Source organism: Peromyscus leucopus, chromosome 4 (assembly GCF_004664715.2).
Source record: "Peromyscus leucopus breed LL Stock chromosome 4, UCI_PerLeu_2.1, whole genome shotgun sequence".
Classification (NCBI taxonomy): domain Eukaryota; kingdom Metazoa; phylum Chordata; class Mammalia; order Rodentia; family Cricetidae; genus Peromyscus; species Peromyscus leucopus.
The window spans coordinates 93,177,552-93,196,677 of record NC_051066.1 but is presented as its reverse complement, the minus strand read 5'-3'; positions in this window follow the sequence as shown (position 1 = coordinate 93,196,677).

Genomic DNA, 19,126 nt, shown 5'->3' with positions numbered 1-19,126 from the left:
GACCTGGATTTAGTGTTTCTTTGAAGCCAAACAAGGCCCACCCAACAAGCTTGGCCAGGGAGGGATCAACTAAGGGGAAGCCAGACAAAAGAGATGGCCAGGCTTGCCTGAAGTGAGAACCTGGGCTCTGATGACTGAGCAACCTCAGCTTGGCAAGACTCAACTACAACTTGAGAGACAGGCCAGCCCCATTGATTTCTCTAGCCATCATAATAACCTCTCCAGACAACAGGACTCACAACTTTTTTGATTATGCATTGAAATAAGAAAAATGAGACATCCAATATATACAAAGACTTGGATCAATATAGTTATCAATGAAGTAATTGCAATTATTTGTTATGTCATGTGATGGCTAGTGAAATGTGTGAGGTGGGAGGAGATGAAAGAGATCTTTTTATTTTTGGAAGTGAAGAGAACCAGCTCTGATGGAGAAAACAAAAAGAGGTGGTTGTTATCATCTTGAGACTCTGATAATGCCCAATAAGTCCATTTCCTGGTTCCTGTGCAGATGTGAGACTACAACAGGCACATGGCAGCATCTCCATGTATCTGAAGCCTGTGGCACATACAGGGAAGTGAGAAGCATGCAGCACAGACACAGACAAGGCCTGACCATGAAGTCTGTGCCACAACAATGGAAGGGACTTTTCTGTAGGCTTGAGAATCTACAATATGTCCTACAACCAGACAGCAGTGCTTTGACTGAATAATTTGCCTCTCTGGAACATGTCTATTATAGTAAGTAGCTCAGAAGGTTACAGCTACACTACAAAATGGATAAAGTATGCAGGGTTCTAACATGAATCCACATCTGCACATTTCCAACCTTAAACATGCAAAACTTTGGTGAAGTTAACTAAGGACTAGCAATTGCCCGTCTTGTGTCAGGACCATGTAACTGGTTGTTAGGATACAGGACCAAAGGATGGCATTATGACTTTGTGTCAGTGATATAGAAAACTGTGTTTTCTTCCATGCTTTCTCCATAATGATGGGTGAATCAGATAACCCTTTTTGTACTCATACAATGGTCATAACTCTGAGAAACCCATCCATGTGGGAAACTGGGAGTCAAGACCGTGTTCCAACATGAATTGGAGGAACAAGAGCCTGCATGGTGTATACTTGCCCTGTGGGCAGAGCCATCCTCAAATGGCCTTTGGCATGCTTTACTCTTGCCTCTGCTTGTTGGCAAGTTCAAAAATACCTGGGATGAATCAGTAGACTCTTCACCATAGCTTTCAGCATGGGCTGGGCAATTCCTTTGAAAAGCCTAGATAGATCTGACATTTTTGTCTTGTCAATTTGATAAAGGTGAAGCCATACAGACATCTCTATTCTACTAGAAGCAACAGCTACTGTGAAATACACACAGAGATTTTAAAAAACGTATCCTGCTTGGAGAGCAACTTTTTAATGAATGGAGATCCATCTCACCTCCATAAGCTCAGGGTTAGTCTTCTGAAAACCTGCTTTCAAGATTGTCTCTCCATTATCATTAACTATCTTTTGTTGCTAAGAGAGTCACTAAATATGCCATTTGGGTGACAATGACCAAATATGTGCTATAAATGACTTCTGTCTTTTCAGATGCAACAGAGCAAACTGAGTAATCAACATGCTTTGAAAAACATGACTTGTGATCATTTCATCAAGTGGCAGCACACTGCTCTCAATGAATGGAAACAAGCAAAGATGGATCACTTTGTAAACAATGAAGTTATGAGTTAGATTAGGCTGTGTGGATTGAATCCTGGTATTCCATTTCAGGTAAGTCAGCGGTCCTGCAATGCTCAGATCCTGGGGGACCCCAGGGTCCTTCTGAGTTGTTTATGTGTCCCAAACTCTTTTCACAACAGCACATATTATTTTTCCTTTTTGTCTCTATTGGCATTTTTACCAACTATTACATAGCCAAGGTGTATGCTGAGCAGAAATTGAGGTAGTGGTACCAAACTATGGCATTAAATACTATTTCTCCTCACCTTCACAGACTCATAGTAAAATTCGTGCTGCAACCACTCAAGGATACCCTGATAAAATGGGAAGAACCAATGATTTTTATTAAATTCTAATATTTGAATAAGCCTTTTTTCTTACTGTTCTTTATAGCAAGATGATAAATCTAAAACAGTTCTTCTATACATTGAAGGATGATGGTTTTTTAAAAAAAGTATGGTTTCACTTGAGTTGCAAACCACATTAGACATTTTAAAAATGAATCACCACTCATTTGTACTGAAAAAATGACTAATTATAGTTATTTATATTTGAATGTTTGACGTATTTTTTTTCTGATTATGAACAAGGTCTGTCACTTTCAGAAAAATAACTCAATGGTAGAATCTAAATTTTTAAGCAAAGTTTAAAATGTTAATATCTGTCACCTAGAGCTTAACAACTTCTCAGTATTTTAAGCTGTTTGCTGACCATGTTATTGTAATTTTAATGAACTGACTTTTTTGATGTGGTTGTCACAGTTTGAAAGCTGTGTCCTGGAGAGATGGCCCCCCGCAGTTAGAGCACATGCTGCTCTTGCAGAGGACTGGCATTCCCAGCTCCCAATGGGGGCTGTTCCCAACCTCCTGTTAACTCCAGCTCCAGCATAGCTGACGCCCTCTTCTGGCCTCTGCAGGCACCTCATCCATGTACATACTCTTCCTTTGCATATATTCATATGTTTAAAAGAATTAGAAGACTTGCCTACCTCAGTGAAAGGGTATTTTCCAGATGAGGGATGTATGATGTTCCTGCTTTCCTTAGAGTAAACGCTAAGGCAAAAGGTAAGAGATAACAATGAATTTTATCGATAGAGTGTGGAACGTTTGCTGATACAGTTTTATTTTCCATATTGCAACTAATATCCAAGAGCTCCTGCTTGCCAACGTGTAAAACTGTGGTATGACTATCTGAAAAGGTATTAAAAACACTTCTCTCTTTTCTAACTATAAATCTGCAAGAGGCAGTGTTTTCTTTATATGTTTCAACCAAACAACATCCTACAGTAGGTTAGATACAGGAACTGGAATGGGAACCCACATGTTTTCTAATTAGATATTTTGTGTTTAGAAACTACAGCTATTTTCACAAAATACATTGCTTAGGTTAGTGTATAATGTGCCTTTTCTTATTTTAAAATAATGGACAGATATGTTTTAAATTTAACTTTTTGTTATTGTTATGGTAAGTATCTACAGACATAACCCACACAAACAAAAGCTATTTGAATTCCTCAATAATCTTTTAGTGTATGAAGATCAAAACATTTGAGAACTATTTTACTTTAAGAATTGGGCAAACTCAATCCTGCAACAGCTATTATCACCAACCTAAAGGGAAAAATATGTGCAGTGACATGAAAATAAAGGTACTCTATTGCAAATTAGATTATATGCAAACTTTTTTTTTTTCTAGCTGGTAACATGATATTTGCTTGCTAGACTGTGAATAGCAGTCTCTGGGGGAATAATTGGAGACAGGGTATTTAAAAATTCTGATAGTTAAAACTGTGCTTGAAAAACAAATTTAAACATTTTGGACATATTGAAATCTTAATTTCCTTTAATTCCCTAGCAAATGAAAAGCCTTTCCTATGGAAGCAGAAATGGTTGCTAAGTTACTGAATGTTTCAGACTGGAGACTTCCTTTCCCCTCACTCCACAGTTCAGATTATGACTGATCTCTGCTCAGACAGAGGCTTCCTCGTGATCCACAGAGCTAAGCAGCTCGCCATTCCTTGGCATGAGCTGCATTTTTTATTTTCTTTCTTTCTTTTTTTTGTGTGTGTGCTGCATATTGAAGTTTTATTTTCATACAGTATTTTGGTCTTGTGATGATAACATGCATTTGTAAACATTGCTTTTTAGATTGAGTCAGCTAAATCATAAAACTTAAAAGCTTCCTGAGCTTATTGCCAGCACATTCGAGAAGAATTGTTGTGTGGAACTGTAAGGGAAATAAACCCTGTCCTCCCCAAGTTGATTTTGGTCATGGTGTTTCATTACAGCAATAGAAACCCTGACTAGGGCATGGGGTATGTGAGTTGCAGTTTCTTTACAACAAGCTCTCAAGCTCCTCACCTTGATGGTCAGTCACCCTTTACTGACCCGTCCCATGCATCTCCTATCCCTTCCTATATACACTACTCATATATTTTCCTCAAAGACACCGTTCTCTAGCATTTGTTGGGTCTTGAGTCCCCTATTTCTGTTCCTGAAGTGGTTTTATTCCCCTTCTTTGTTTATACTCAACACATTTTCCCATCCATTCATAAAGAACAACAACAACAAAAAACAAACAAACAAACAAAAATTTGTTTTATCCATTTACTCACTTAACAAATAGGGGATACTCCATGTTCCAGTTAGCTTTAAGTCATCTGAGTAAGTCCTGAAGTCTTCTCTATTAAGGAATCTCTCAATCAGAGAACCTCTGGCCATATCTGTGATGATTGTCTTGATTATTAATTGATTTAGGAGGGCCCAGCCCACTGTGGGTGGCACAATTCCTAGGTAGGTAGCCCTGGGTTGCATAAGAAAGCTAGCTAAGCATAAACCCATAAGCAAGCCAGCAAGCAGTGCTCCTCTGCAGTGGCTTCTGACTTCAAGGTTCTGCTTGAACTCCTACTCTAACTACCTTAAATGATGGACTTGTGACCTCAAAGTATACACCAAATATGTCCTCTCCTTCCCAAGACTGCTTTCCGGTAAGGGTGTTTGATCAGAGTAGCAGAGAAGGAGCTAGAACATTCTGCAAAGGTCCATAATGGGTCTCTGTTTTCATGTCAGCGAGCATCCTGGGAAGACAGTGGGACAGTCTCAGTGACTGTTCATGTAGGAGACCTGAACCTGAGTGCTGTGAGTGTGGGGAGTGCAGGGAGAGGTTCACATGGGGAAGACACATCAAATAATGACGGGGATAATCAGAAGCGGGCAGCATTCAATATAGGGAGGGCTCTGTGGCAGGAAGGAACAGCTGGAGGATGGGGCTGGAGTGCAGTGAGTCAGCAGGGGCACAGTGCCCTTGAATTTGGAGTGTGCAGAACCCAAAGCAGACAGAAAAAAAGCATGTGACCATATAGTTTTTAACCTAATGAAACTTTAAAAACTGGAAAAACGATGGATTCTCAGAGCTCATGGTGGTTCCTGTAAAATGGATTAGAGATAGTTTAGGGTCAATAGAGGGAGGCCAGTGATGTAATTGGTTTAATAGTCCTCCAGCGTAATGTTGGTTGCTTGGATTAGGAAGGTGAAGGATGTGGGTTTAAAAAAACGACTGAGTACACAGTGGACTTGAAAAGTCGATGGCTGGTGGACTGGCTCCAGCAATGTAGAGAGAAGTAGGGACCAAGGATGAAACCTGAGATCCTAGATGGAGCAACTCAGGATGGAAAGGGTCTGCAGACTGAGCCAGGCAGCTCCAGGGTGAAGGCAAGGCTCCAGAGAGAGCTCATGACTCCCTTTGGCGCAAGTAGTGACTGCTTTAGCCTTGAACTCATACTTCTTACTGTGATTTGCATGTGGAGTGTCCGTCCCCTCAAAGGCTTAAACACGTGTTCCCAGCTGGTGGCTCTGTTCTGTGAAGTTTTGGAAAATTGAGGAAGCTTAGTCTTTCTCAAGAAAATGGACCCTAGTGGGTGGGCCTTGAGGCCTACAGCCCAGCTCTGCTTCCTGTCGTCTCTCTCTTCATCCTGGTCCATGGAGACGTGGGCAAGAAGCCTTACTCTCTCAACATCATGTGTTCCTCACCATGATGAGCTGAACTCTCAGTCCATAAACCACAAAGAATTCTTCTTCTTTTGTGTGTGTGTGTGTGTGTGTGTGTGTGTGTGTGTGTGTGTGTGTGTGTGTTTCATGTCAGGTTTGGATCACAGCAATGAGAAAAGTAACTAATCTCTCTCTTTTATACCACTACCATTTTATACACCATTTGTTAGGTTTAAAGCTTTTGGGTTTGTGTTGCCCTTTGATGGTATGATCCACTTTTGTATGAACATTGACAGGTGACAGAGCACAGCTTCCCTGCATGGAAAAGTGAAGGGACAACATACAACACAGGCCCAACCCCATCTCAGATCAATGCGGCTTTGGCAACTGCCTGACTCCATGTTAGAAAGAAGTGGTGTCACCACCCTGAGATACCAATACTGACTATGTTAGTAGTGGCAGCAGTGGTGGACCAGAAAGCTGGCCAGACTGTTCCTGCAGCATACACATTGCTGTACACACTGCTCAGCTTCCTCGACACCTGTCAGTTTATGAACCCAATCCTATGTCCTTCTGGTTGAGGGGAAATTCCTCATGATGCCGACGAATGATATCTAAGATGGTGATGACAGTTGGTGACATCTACTGAATGTCTTATGTGAGGCAGGCGTGGCTCTAGTTAGTTCAGGTACATCTCATCCTTTAATCTTTATGAGCGGTGGCTTCTGTCTTAGCCCCTGTGCTTCACAAATGAGAGGCAGAGGGAAAAAACAAAAAAACAAAAAACAAAACCCGCATGGAATCAGTTCCACTTTGGTACTGATTCTTTGTCTAGTCAGTGATAAAGACAGAGGGAAGACTTCAGAGGCTGGCTCCAGAGCCAGTCTTTTTATTAAAGTTAGATTCTGTGGCTGGTTACCAAGAACCTGGCCATACATTTCTCTTTGTGGTCTGTTTTCCCTATGAGTCAGTGAGTACGTTCAGGTTAAATGCTGGGTATAAATTGCTTTCATGCTTCAAACAGGGAGATTGCAGTTGCGTTTCAGAGCACCCAGGGAGGCAGCAAAGAGAGTCCTTCAGTTAACAGCCCCCTTTACCCAGGCTTTCTGCCCTCCTCACCTGCTAACTGGGGTGGGGTTCTCCGCTTCAGCCCCGCTCCGTATTCACTGTCCTGCTCCACGACACCGTTAACCCGGGGTTACAGGTGCCAACACAGTCATGAAAGCTCCCATTGTACAACATCTGTGCAAAGGATTCGTGTTGAGGTTTTTGTGGGGACGAGGGAATGCTGAAAGCCAACTGACAACACAACGCGGCAGTGAAACTGTGTAGTTTCGATTCCCCGAGATTGTAGAGCCCGTCTGTTCAGTGCGGCCACAGCAGCAGCCAGGAGAGCAATGCCGTGTCCGCATTCCACACGAAGAAAGCTCTGTGCACAGAGCCAGAGAAGCAGCAGTCCCTGAAGGTGAAGCTGTCCTTCCTGGGGGATTTCCAGATGGTGACGTGCGGAGCTGTGGAGGTTTAATGAAGCCGAGTTGGGGAGGACAGAAACTCCCTGGAGGACTGAGAAGATGGGCAGCAGAGTCTGGGGATGGTCTGTTACTTCTAGGTCACTGACACAGGGCCGTGGATAGTACAATCCCTCTGAACTGTGGTCTAAAGCCACACAGTCTGGGTTGGAGGGCCAATTGCTCATGCTCTCCATCTCTGATGATTCTACTAAGTTCCTTGACTTTAGCACAGAGACAAAAAGCAGTTTTGTTAATTGGAGGTAGCTTCTTGTTTGAGAATGGGAGCTCATGTTTGCTTCTCCATTTCGGCACTGGGACCCCAGCTGGTTTGGATCTTTGCAGGCGCTATGATGCTGCCACACTTCTGTGAGTTCAAATGTGCCAGCACAAAATGAACCCAAAGGGATTGTGGAGGATTGCTGCCTTTTACTTTTTATTTGTTTGGCCATTTGGTGTTTTGTTTTGTATAATATGTACTGACGTCTTGCTTGCATAACATGCTATCTACTTTTGAGGTTTTTTTTTTTTTTTAAAAAAAGCAGTTTTGAACTTTCCCTCCATCGCCCTGGGATGAAGACAGGGTGTGAGAGAGAACCAGCACACCACCAGCACCAGCACCCAGCACCAGCACCCATTCCTGCTCCTGAAGATGGCAGTGTGTCATATCATTCTCATGCATGTGGTGCTCTCTGCTGGCAGCTGCAATCTGTGTTCCTCCTGCCTCCCTGCTCCGTGATCGGAAGCAGCGTGGAGGAGATTTGATGCACAGCCAGTGGCAAGAACCTCCCATTTCCTGAAGCACTTCCTCGACCCATTTTAGGATCAATTGCCCTCCCTATAAAGACACAATCATAATTAAGATGGACTCTTCCCTTATAGCCTTGGCTGGCAGCTCAGTCTTACATGCCTAGTTTTTGTTGTTGTTGTTGTTTGTTTTTCAAATGATGGTACCAAGGGCAACAGTGTCACTGGGCAGGATTAAGACTAGGAAATGACTTGATGGGCCTCTCCCTCCCAATTCCTAATAGCAAACAGCCCATTCTCAATATGCATTATAAGGCAGGTGAGAACAGCAGGCTTGCCATTGCAAACCCACCTCGCAGACAAATCTCTACCACCCAATCTGGATCAGAATGCCAACCAGTTTCAGGAGACAAGAGCCTGAATACTCAGTCAAGCATCATTGCCTCCTCTCATTAATGCTTGGTGAGCACATGCTGACCCCAGACTGGCTGTTACCCCACAATCTCTATCACAATAATGGGGGAAAAGTGACAGAAAATCAACATTAATTTTTTTTTCAAGGAAAAGATTTCATCAGAAAGGGCAAATGAAAATATGCTCAAACTTAATTTTGATCAAAGTTTTAAGATTGTTATACAGGAGGAGTGAGCACTGAGGATGGAGAGGTGACTAGGATGCAGGGATCTTTGTGTCCACAACCACCACACTAGCAGAGTGCTACTTATTTTTAAAAAATGGAAAATAAAAGGAATGTGTAGACATACGCTCATATACAATATCTAGGAAGGTACACAAAGCCAATAACAACAAATGGTTTTTGGCACTCATTTTGTGAGAGACACATTTCTACACATCTTACATGCCTTGATTTACACCAGTCTTCCTAAGAACTGCTTGAAGGAAATTTTGACTCTTCCCATCCTCCAGACAAGAGGACCACGGTACAGAAAGATAATTATTCTGTTCATAGTTCTGAGGGGCATGTACCGATTTAGAGTTAGAGGTGAAGCAATCTACCTGCTGCCCCTAGGAAGCAGGACTAATCAGAGCAACAGGACTTGGGGAAAGGTCCTTCTGTTGTAAACAATTGCCTTTTGGACTTGGAACCATAAACTTAATGGTCATACATTCACTGCATAAATGAATACGTGTCAATATTCACCTAATAACAAGATACACAGAATTCTAAAGTTAAAATGGAAAGGGAACATATTTATCTACTGTCTGCTTGCTCCTAGAGAGTTCAAAAGAGCAGAGTTTATTTTATTTTATTATGGAGAGATGGCCCAGCAGTTTTTTTAAAATCAGAGATGGGCTGCCTGAGCTCAAATCCCACTTCTGCCATTGAACTTGGAGAAGTTTGTATTTCCAGAGACTCTGAGAGTTATTTTGAATGGATATATTAGTTTGCATTCTTATAAGAGTGTTTTGTTCTTAATATCTGCTAAGTGCATATTTGGTATTATATCATTATCTTAAAGGGGCAAAAAAAATCCACCTAAATTCAATTGACTATTAAGAAATATGAAATATTTGTTACATACTAGACATAATTCTAGGTTCTAAGGATGTGACAATAGAAATAAATAAAATCTTTTCATGGAGTCATTAACTACTCAGAAATGAAAAGATAATATGACTTGGGATGAGAAAATAAGAGATGGGGATAGGGAGAATGAATGACTGGAAAAGCATACAGCCATGGAGTCAGCAGAGTCTCCAGTATCATTTCATCATCACAATAAAGAGGATAGACAATTAAACAGTGACAAATCATTACTGATTATTTTGAGTATATATAAATACCTACAAAACCCTTTAATTTCTAGAAAAAAGCAGCAACATATTTTTATACACCTCTGTTTGCAGAGAGCTTTTAACATGAAACACACTAAGAACTTCCTCTTGTAAGAAGGATGACAATTCCTGAACATGCACTTTGGAGCCAGAGCAGATCCTAGAACAATTCTGATCATGGGCTGAGGAGATGGCTCCAAAGATAAAAAATTCTTGCTGTGTAAGCATGAACACCTGAGTCTGCATCCTGAGAATCTATGTAAAAGCCAGATGCTTAGCACAAATGTCTGTAATCACGGTGTCCTTGTGGGGAGAGTGGAGGTACTGGAGGTGGGCACTGGAGAGTCTCTGGAAACTCATGGGCCAGCTGGCCTGACACACACAGCAGAAAGCAGTGAAGTGATCCTGACTCATTCAAGGTAAAAGGTGAGATACAGAATCTAATTTTGTTCTCTGACTTCCATATGTGTTCTGCGGCACATGCGATAATGTGCGCACATGCTTTGGTGTAACAATGAAATTTTCAGACTCATTCAATTTTGATAAGACCCAATGGTCAAGAAAGCACTGTGAGACATGGAGTGCCAAGTGCTTTTCAGTGGCATGGCTGATCTAGTAGAGACATAAATTGTGCACTTTCTTTCTTTCTTTCTTTTTTTTTTTTTGGTTTTTCGAGACAGGGTTTCTCTTGTGTAGCTTTGCGCTTTCTGAACTCACTTGTAGCCAGCTGGCCTCGACTCACAGAGATCGCCTGCTCTGCTCCAGTGCTGGATTAAGGTGCGCACACGGCTAAATTGTGCACTTTCACAGGCAATGTTGCAGAATATGGCTTCTCCTGCTTGGAAAATAGAAGTAGTACAAACCTAAAGACACTGGAGCAGTCAGCAAAGGGCGGGCCTGGGAGAGATGATGATTGGATATCCCAGGTGCAGGACTATCTCTTGCTTGCTCTTCTAGGATAACTTTCTGTTTAGTTCAGCTTATTGGATTCAATTGAGACTCTGCAACTGTCACCTACATCACGCAAACCGAAGCTATCCGCCTCATGTCGCTCTGTCTACCTGACGTGTTGACCAGCAACTCCAGAAACCCTTGCATCCCTTCCCACCCCCCCTATCTATTTTTTTTTTTTTTTTTTTTTTTTTTTTTTTTTTTCATCCCCCAAACAAAGCTTCTCCTGTCTTGTTCTCTCAGTTTGTTTTCACCACTGAACATCACCGAGTTACAGGAAGCACTGTAACCCATTGGTACTTTCTCTTCCCTACCAGCACCCATATAGCATCTTCCCTGAGAAATACTGGAGTTTTTTTTTTTCCTATGGATTACACAAAGTATCACTAACTGAAACTGGTCTACACAGAAATCAAAATAGAGCACTTTGGAGGCATATATCAGACACACACTAACTCTGATGCTGCTTTGACAAAACTTCAAAGTCATTTTTGTTTCAGTTTTTGCTCTCAGGTCTCAGGGTGAATTCTAAAAGAGCATCTAATATTTCTTTCAAGAAAGCTCCACAAGAGTGCAGTTGTTCTTTCTTTTTTTTTTTAGTCCTCTGTCTTCAACTTGTAGAATAGTGCTCAGTATAGACTAAGTGCTCAATAAATACTTGAATGAATGAAATGATAGAATGCACTAAATAAATGGTACGAAAGCCCATACATATTGAGGAAATTGAGACCCAATGAGCTTATTTAGGCAGACTCTGGGACATAGAATAATATTTTGTCCCTGGGTCTATATATCATAGCACCCTATCTTTTTATCTTAATGCCAATCACAGTCAGCATAATACTCCTTGTCTTTACCTTGGATCTAGAAACAGAAAGCCTGTGTAGGTCAGGGTGGTTCACTCAGGTTTGTTCGTACTGTTTTCCCTTGAGACGGAGTTTCCTATGTTCAGGAGTACAGATGATGAGCTATCCTCTTCTATCATGTATGCCATCCACCTCTATGCAGAGAAGAAAATACAGGTTCTGTGGAGGTTCAACATAATTTGTAGCCAGGTAAACAGGATCAGTGTTTGTAGCAGTGTTATATTATTTTAAGATGTGTTGCATTTGTTTATGTTGTGGAACATTTGTTTAAAATGCAAAGATGCATTGCATTCTTTTATGTTGCATTTGTTTAACTCTGTGAAGTTACTTTGCCTGTCTAAAACAACTGATTGGTCTAATAAAGAGCTGAATGACCAATAGCAAGGCATGGGAAATGATAGGTGGGGCTGCCAGGAAGAGAGAATAAATAGGAGAAGGTCAAGGAGTGAGAAAAGAAGGGGCCAGTCACCCAGCTACATGACAAGCCATGGAATAAGAAAGAAAGAAAAGGTATACAGAAATAGAGAAAAATAAAAGCCCAGAGGCAGAAAGTAGATGATTTGTAGCTAGAGTTTTTCTCTCCAGGTCCCGCCAAGCCCCAGCAGTCCTGTAGCCCACTTATAAAATAAACATACAGACGCTTATATTATTTAAATTGCTCAGCCATTAGCTCAGGCCTACCATTGTCTAGCTCTTACTCTTATACTCAGCCCATTTCTGTTATTCTATATGTCACCACATGTTCCGTGGCTTTACCTGCTGCCTTTACATGATGCTCCCTGGAAGGCAGGCTGGCATCTCCTCCTTTCTGCCTTCCTATTCTCTCAATTGCCCTCTCTGTTAGTCCTGCCTATACTTCCTGCCTGGCTACTGGTCAATAAGTATTTTATTTATCAATCAATCATCTACAGCATGGATTAATTTAATGTAAGAAAGCCAGTTAGAAACAAGCCAAGCTAAGGCTGAGCATTTATAAGAAAAAATAAGCCTCTGTGTGTTTATTTGGGAGCTGAGTGTCAGGGTTCCCAAAGAGCAAAGAGTCAAAAGAATAAAAAACAATCAGCAACATAGGAGTCCTTGAAGTGCATCAGTACTACCAGATAACCACACAGCACAATGCATAGCCTTCTTAAAGCCAAAAGTGTCTGTTTTTACCATGATGAATCCCCAGCACCTTGGATGTCCCTTAGTATTTGATAAACACCTGTGAATGAATTAGTGCAGTGAATGAGAAAGATAAATAGGGAGGAAGTGGCGGGAGTGTGGAAAGTAAGGGAGAAACAGTTATGTGCAAGAAGTAAGATGTCAGCCTTGAGGTGAGCAACTCCTGTTTTTCTCCTGTTTCCTAAGAGAGATACATTCCTGGCATAAAGAAAAGAACACTGACCTGAAAGACTAAAGGACATTTTTTTTTTTTAAATTTGAATTATGCAACTTGGTTGTTAAGCATGGTCATAACTGAAGTAGCCATTTGAATATTCACTTACCTCATTTCCTACAATGAAACTTTCTGTCATGCATTGATGAACATCAGAGACAAGGTCATGAAAACATTCCTGGGAGGGATAAGAAATCTATTTATGCTGTTTTTATGTGGCATTCTGGAGCACCCTCACAAATTTTGATATATTAGGCACCAGTTAAATGACTAGTGGGGATTTTGCTCAACTTCTTAAAAATGTGCCCTGAAGCCCTCTTTGTTGCTTCCTCTGTACCCAAGGCTGCTTTCAATCTGCTTCATGACTTTTATCCTTCGAGCCAATCCCTGAGCCAAAATGTCTAATTCTGGAACTCAATCCCTTAGAGATTAACAGACCTATCAGCCCCAAAGACCATGGGGGACCTAGAATGTAAAATGTTTATACACTTGAATTCATTGCGGATTCATGCATGCCATCAGGCCATTTTGTCATGAATTGAAACCATTATTGAGCTCACCCTTTGCCTCTGCTTGACTGATTCCCATCACATAGCTGGAGGTTGCATTTTTCCATTGGTGGTAACCATAATAATTTCCCCATGCTTCCATTCTATCATTAAAAATAGTCAGGTAATGTGAGAAGGAGATAGACCCTGGGCAGGAAAATAGTGGCTGTGGGCTTTGCTCCAAGCTCCAACCTGGAGTCCCTGTAACTTCAACCAAAATTCTTACCATTTTTTTTTTTCTTCTGGAAATAAGACTGGTTGTTTGGAAAGAGAAAGAACACACTGAGCTCCATGTATGGAACCAAAGATCTCTAAGTTCTTCTTTGACTCCTCAATGAGTTTGGGCATTTTAAGTGGCTGATGAGGAAGTAATTAGATCACAAAGTATGATCATGTTTTAATTGTTCCTAAGCAGCATTTCATTCTCATTAGAGTCCTTTGAACGAAAGCTTAAAAACATTTCAAAGACATTATTTAATTCTTCACACACAAGAATTATAGTTCAATTGAAAATAGGCATTAAATGAATATCTTTTAATTTTGTGTCTACATTTGTTTGTTTAGATGATTCCAGGTGATTTACTGAATAGAATCACACATGCTGACAACCACTTTGCTTAAAACATGCCCTGTGCTCCCATTTCAAATATTGCATCAGTGAAGAAGAAAGAAAACATTTCATTGAAAATTCCCTTGTGTTTTCGCTCCATCAGGACCATGATTAATTTTCTTCATGAAGAACTACGTGTCACCAACATTTCAAAGATATTTTCCAAATGTTTTCCATAATAAAAGGGCTATTTTTTCCTTGAGGCTTTTATCTCCCATAACCCAAACTAACTTTCAAATGCATTGTTATGTAGTTTGTGGAATGTCGGTCTCTGGTTTTCATTACTTGTTACCAATTTTTGCCAAGGCAATTTTGAAATCATTAGCAGAAAATCAAGCTACTGCAAATAATTAATAACTGGCAACATTAGTCAAGAAGGCAGTATCTGCAGCAGTCTAGGTGACAGAATGTCCTACAATGTGTCACTCACATGTAAACAATGGCCATGCAACCAGAATAAACATCCAGGGAGTAAATTAAGTCATTAATCTACACAATGGTTGCTGTAGTCTTCTGAGGATTCCCATTGAATTTTACATTTCTTTCTCTGTTATCTTCTCACTGCTGAAGGTGATCGCTAATATCATTTACCACCTTCTTTCAAGATCTCTAAAAGATAAAATTACAATGCTATTCTTTTCTATTTGGGCATACACACTTCCACAATTAAAGTCATGATAGTAGTGAAAATAAAAATGACCTTGTATATATGTCTGTTTTTATGTGATCTATCTGAAGTAAGACAGCCAGAGAGTTTAGAATAATTTACAGTTTTAAATGCTTCTTTCTTCTTAATTTATACTTATCAGGAGGGAAATTGGATAGGAGGAATTAATTATGCCTTCCCATGGCACAGTATGGTAACGCCAGTGGCCTTAAAATATTAGGATAACAAAAAAGTCAGAAAATTGTAATATGGAAACAAAACCCAGGTGCAATTACCTCTATTTTTGATGAGAACAAGTCTCAGAACTACAAAACAAGAAGGAAAGGAGCCTGGAAGTTGTAACAAGAGACAGAGATGGGAGAATGTGGAGAGATGTGAGTGTCAGGGGAAAAAAACTGGTAAAGTATGTTCTACAGCAGCGGCACACCCTGAGGAAACAGCCACACTGAGCCCCCACAGTGGGAGTGGGGTGTAAGGGACCAAAGCAGGGGCTCTCCTCGATTTTGTTTGGTAGGAAATACACAAGTATATGACAATGTGACTAACTAAGATTATACACAGTGTGTATTCACAGGAAGCACCATGTCAGTATAGCAGTGAGAGAAGAAAGATTTTGCTGAGCTGTGAATAATTCTGTGGAGTGACTCTCAGTCCCTTATGCACATTGGAGATTAAAAATACTTATTTTAAGACATAACATGATTTTTAAAAGAAGCTATTTTTGTATGAACTAGAACTACTGCCCTGTGTCTATGCAGAAACCCAGAACATGTGGTCCACCAAGAATTAACTCCATTCATATGTAAGGGCCAAAGGGAACTCAACACAGAATATCATAAATATTTGAAAATGTATGAGATGGAGCTAAGAGGAATAAGAGAAACTGAATTTCTGTGAAACAGAACTCACTGGAAACAAAATTTATGTTAAATAGATGAAAAGTATAGCCATAAAAATTTAGAACTTAATTAATGATTTCTATATATAGCAAACTGACCAGATACTTTGCCTGGCCCTGTCTTTGGAAATAAGTAAATATCGATGAATATATTAATATGTATAATACATATAACATTTGTTACACACACATATTTGTTTATTCATTTAAATTAGTCAGTGGGGTAGCAGCACTATGAAATTCTCAGACACCAAAAACTAAGTGAATGGAAAGCCAGAGAGGTAAGTAGATCCTTGTTTGTCATGAATAAATTTGCAGAACAACTTCATTTTTTTATAGCCTGTCAACTTCCAGAAGTAAGAAAAATCTTGGCATTGCCCTGATTAAAAGACACCATTGAAGGCTTCCTCACATAGACATGGTACCTCATGTGGCATCAATATAAAGGTAAACTACTAAAAATATGCCAATAGCCTTCTGGGTAAAGCTGCCTTTCCATAGCACTGAGAAAGTAAATAAATTGAAGAAACAAATACTTCCTAATGATTCCATGACTAGAAAATGTCTCTTGGCGGGGTTAATGCTGCAATTATAAGTATATAGTGATCTAAAACCCTTACGTAAGTAGCTCTCAAAATACCATCTGTGAAAACAATTGCCCATCTGTAGATCATACTGAGTGGCATGGGCATTTTAACAGCCTTGGTTTTCAAATCCATGAACATGAGATACCCTTCCATTTATTTGTATCTTCTTCAATTATGTTCACTAGTATTTTGTAATTTTCAGTGTACTATAGATATAAAACTCCTTGGTTAAATTTACTTTTACATGTTTTATTTTATTTTTGATGTTACTACAAATAAAATTATTTCATTTTTTGTGGATAACTTACTGTTAGCATGTAGAAATGATACTGGTTTTATGTGATGGTTTTGTATTCTGAATTTTTATTGAGCATGTTTATACTTAAACCAGGTTTTTGCTGAAGATTAGAAATTTCTACAAGTAATTACAGTCAGGTCATCTGCAAGTAAGACATTTTCATTCTTTCCTTTACTGTTTGGATGGCTTTCTTTCTTTTCCTTGCTTAATTGTTCAGCTTAGGACTTTCATTACTAAACTGAATGGAAATGTTAAGTAGCCATTGACGTGGTTTGGATATGAACTGCACCCCCACCCCAGCTCATGTGTTAAAGGCTTGGTCCTCAGTTGGTGAATCCAATCATTGGTAAGTAATTGAAGTAATTGGTTCTGTTTGTTTGTTTGTTTGTTTGTTTTTTGTCTTGTTTTTTTGAGACAGGGTTTCTCTGTGTAGTTTTGGTGCCTATCCTGGAACTTTCTCTGTAGACCAGGCTGGCCTCAAACTCACAGAGATCCGCCTGGCTCTGCCTCCCAAGTGCTGAGATTAAAGGTGTGTGCCACCATCGCCTGGCTATAAACTCATCTTTCTATAAGTTGCCTTGGTCACGGCAACAGAAAAGTGACTAGTATGATATGTCTAAGACAAAAACCATGCTGAGGAAAGGCTGAAAGAAGACAGTTTATCAGTTCTCTGACAACCACATACCACACAAACTTAAGGCCGCCAAGCTCTAGGATCAATTTCTAATAGAAGAGTATTGGAAAGAGGAATTGATCACTGGTAAGCTCTTCTTTGGTATGACCAAACTGTTTCAGAAAAAAAATGTGCTTATTAATGCCTTCATGACTATGACATGAGACTCTCTACTTCATCATACCCCTGCATGCAGTGTTTCACCCTTTTAATACTTTTTAAAATTGGTTCTTTGACAGTTTCATACATGTATTTTGATCATATTCACCCTAGGGAAGAGCTCACCAATTGGTTATTCAATACCAAATAGTCAGGCCTGAAAATACACACAAGTAGATTATATAGATGGAGCATGTTATATTTCACAATATATAGGTATAAGCATTTACATATATGTATGTAATAACAATGTAAAAAGAGACCATGAATTTGAAGAGGAGCAGGGAGGTGTATATGAGCAGATTTAGAGAGAGGAAAGATAAAGGAGAATCATAATTATATTATAATCAAAAATAAAATTTAAAAAAGTTGGAATCAGGGGCAGGGAGATAGCTCACTTGGAAAAGTGTTTTCTGCCCAAGTACAAGGATCTGCGTTCAGATCCCCAGGGCCCATGCCAACAACCACTCTGAATGTACATTCTGAGACAGCAAAATGCCAGAGCTCACTGAGATCCAGGTGAGGGAGGGTGTGGGTGGGGGGCTGAGACATCTAGATGAATGAGCTCACTGAGACCCTGGTAACTGGGGGTGGGGGGAGGTGAGGAGTGGGACAGTTGAGACAGCAAGAAGCCTGAACTCATTTAAGACCCCAGTAATGGAGAGGCTGAGACAGCAAGAAGCTTAGCCATTCCAGCCAAACCTGTTCACTCCACATTCAACGAGAGACTCAGTTTCAAAATTCAAGGTGGAGAGTGATAGAGGAAGACATCGATGTTGAGCTCTTGTCCCCACATGCACAAGAACATATACATATGCACATATGCACAGTACATAAACACACAAAGTTAAAATCAATACAGCATCGAGATTCTCATTTTGTAACTTTGGACAGGAAAATAGCACTGGGTGTCTGCCTGCTTGTCTCCATAGAGATGTTATGATTCACATCTGGTTAGACAGGCACAGTTTCTCATCACCAGCATGACCATGGCTTCACCCATGTCTAATCTCAATAATATTTCATGGCTATGCTCCAGAAACTTAGACATTTTGTTTACATGCTTTTCTTTTTATTTCCCATTTGTGAAATTAGGCTTTCACATATATAAGAACAGATGTTATCATTCACATTCAAATCATTCTTATGCTTTAATTTTGCATTTGTGGTATATATGTTTATGGAGAGGGTTTATTGTCTGTGGAAAATGAAGGCTATCTTAATAACTTCAAATACCTAGATTACCTTGGTCTTTATGTAAAAGAAGATTCTTTGTTATCATTATTTTGAGGGAACAGAAACATGTTGTCTGTTTTCCGCCAGCTTATAATACAACACAGGCAAATAGTGGAATGTACTTCTTCTGTCATTTTGCCAAAGGGCTTTTACTGTTCTCTTTTGCTTATTGAGAGCTATCATGTAATGATGTCCACTTACCCTCTCAATAGGGAAAAACTTCTGCTAACAATGTTGGAAGTACTAGGGTTGGATACACTGAGGAACTGGGGTGCACAAGGGAGACCGTTCAGTAGCTCTCTGTTGCTCTGGAAGCCTGGGGCAGCTTTGCATGGACTGAATAAGCATTTTTGCCTGTGGTAGCTTGCTTGAGGCTGCCACATGTCTAAAGGGAAGTTCTGACAATTGTCCGCTTTGAACCAGCCTGAGATCTTAGGGTTCTCAGATCCATGAGAAGTTGACTTTAAGAACAGTCTTCTCCTCCCGGCTGAGGAA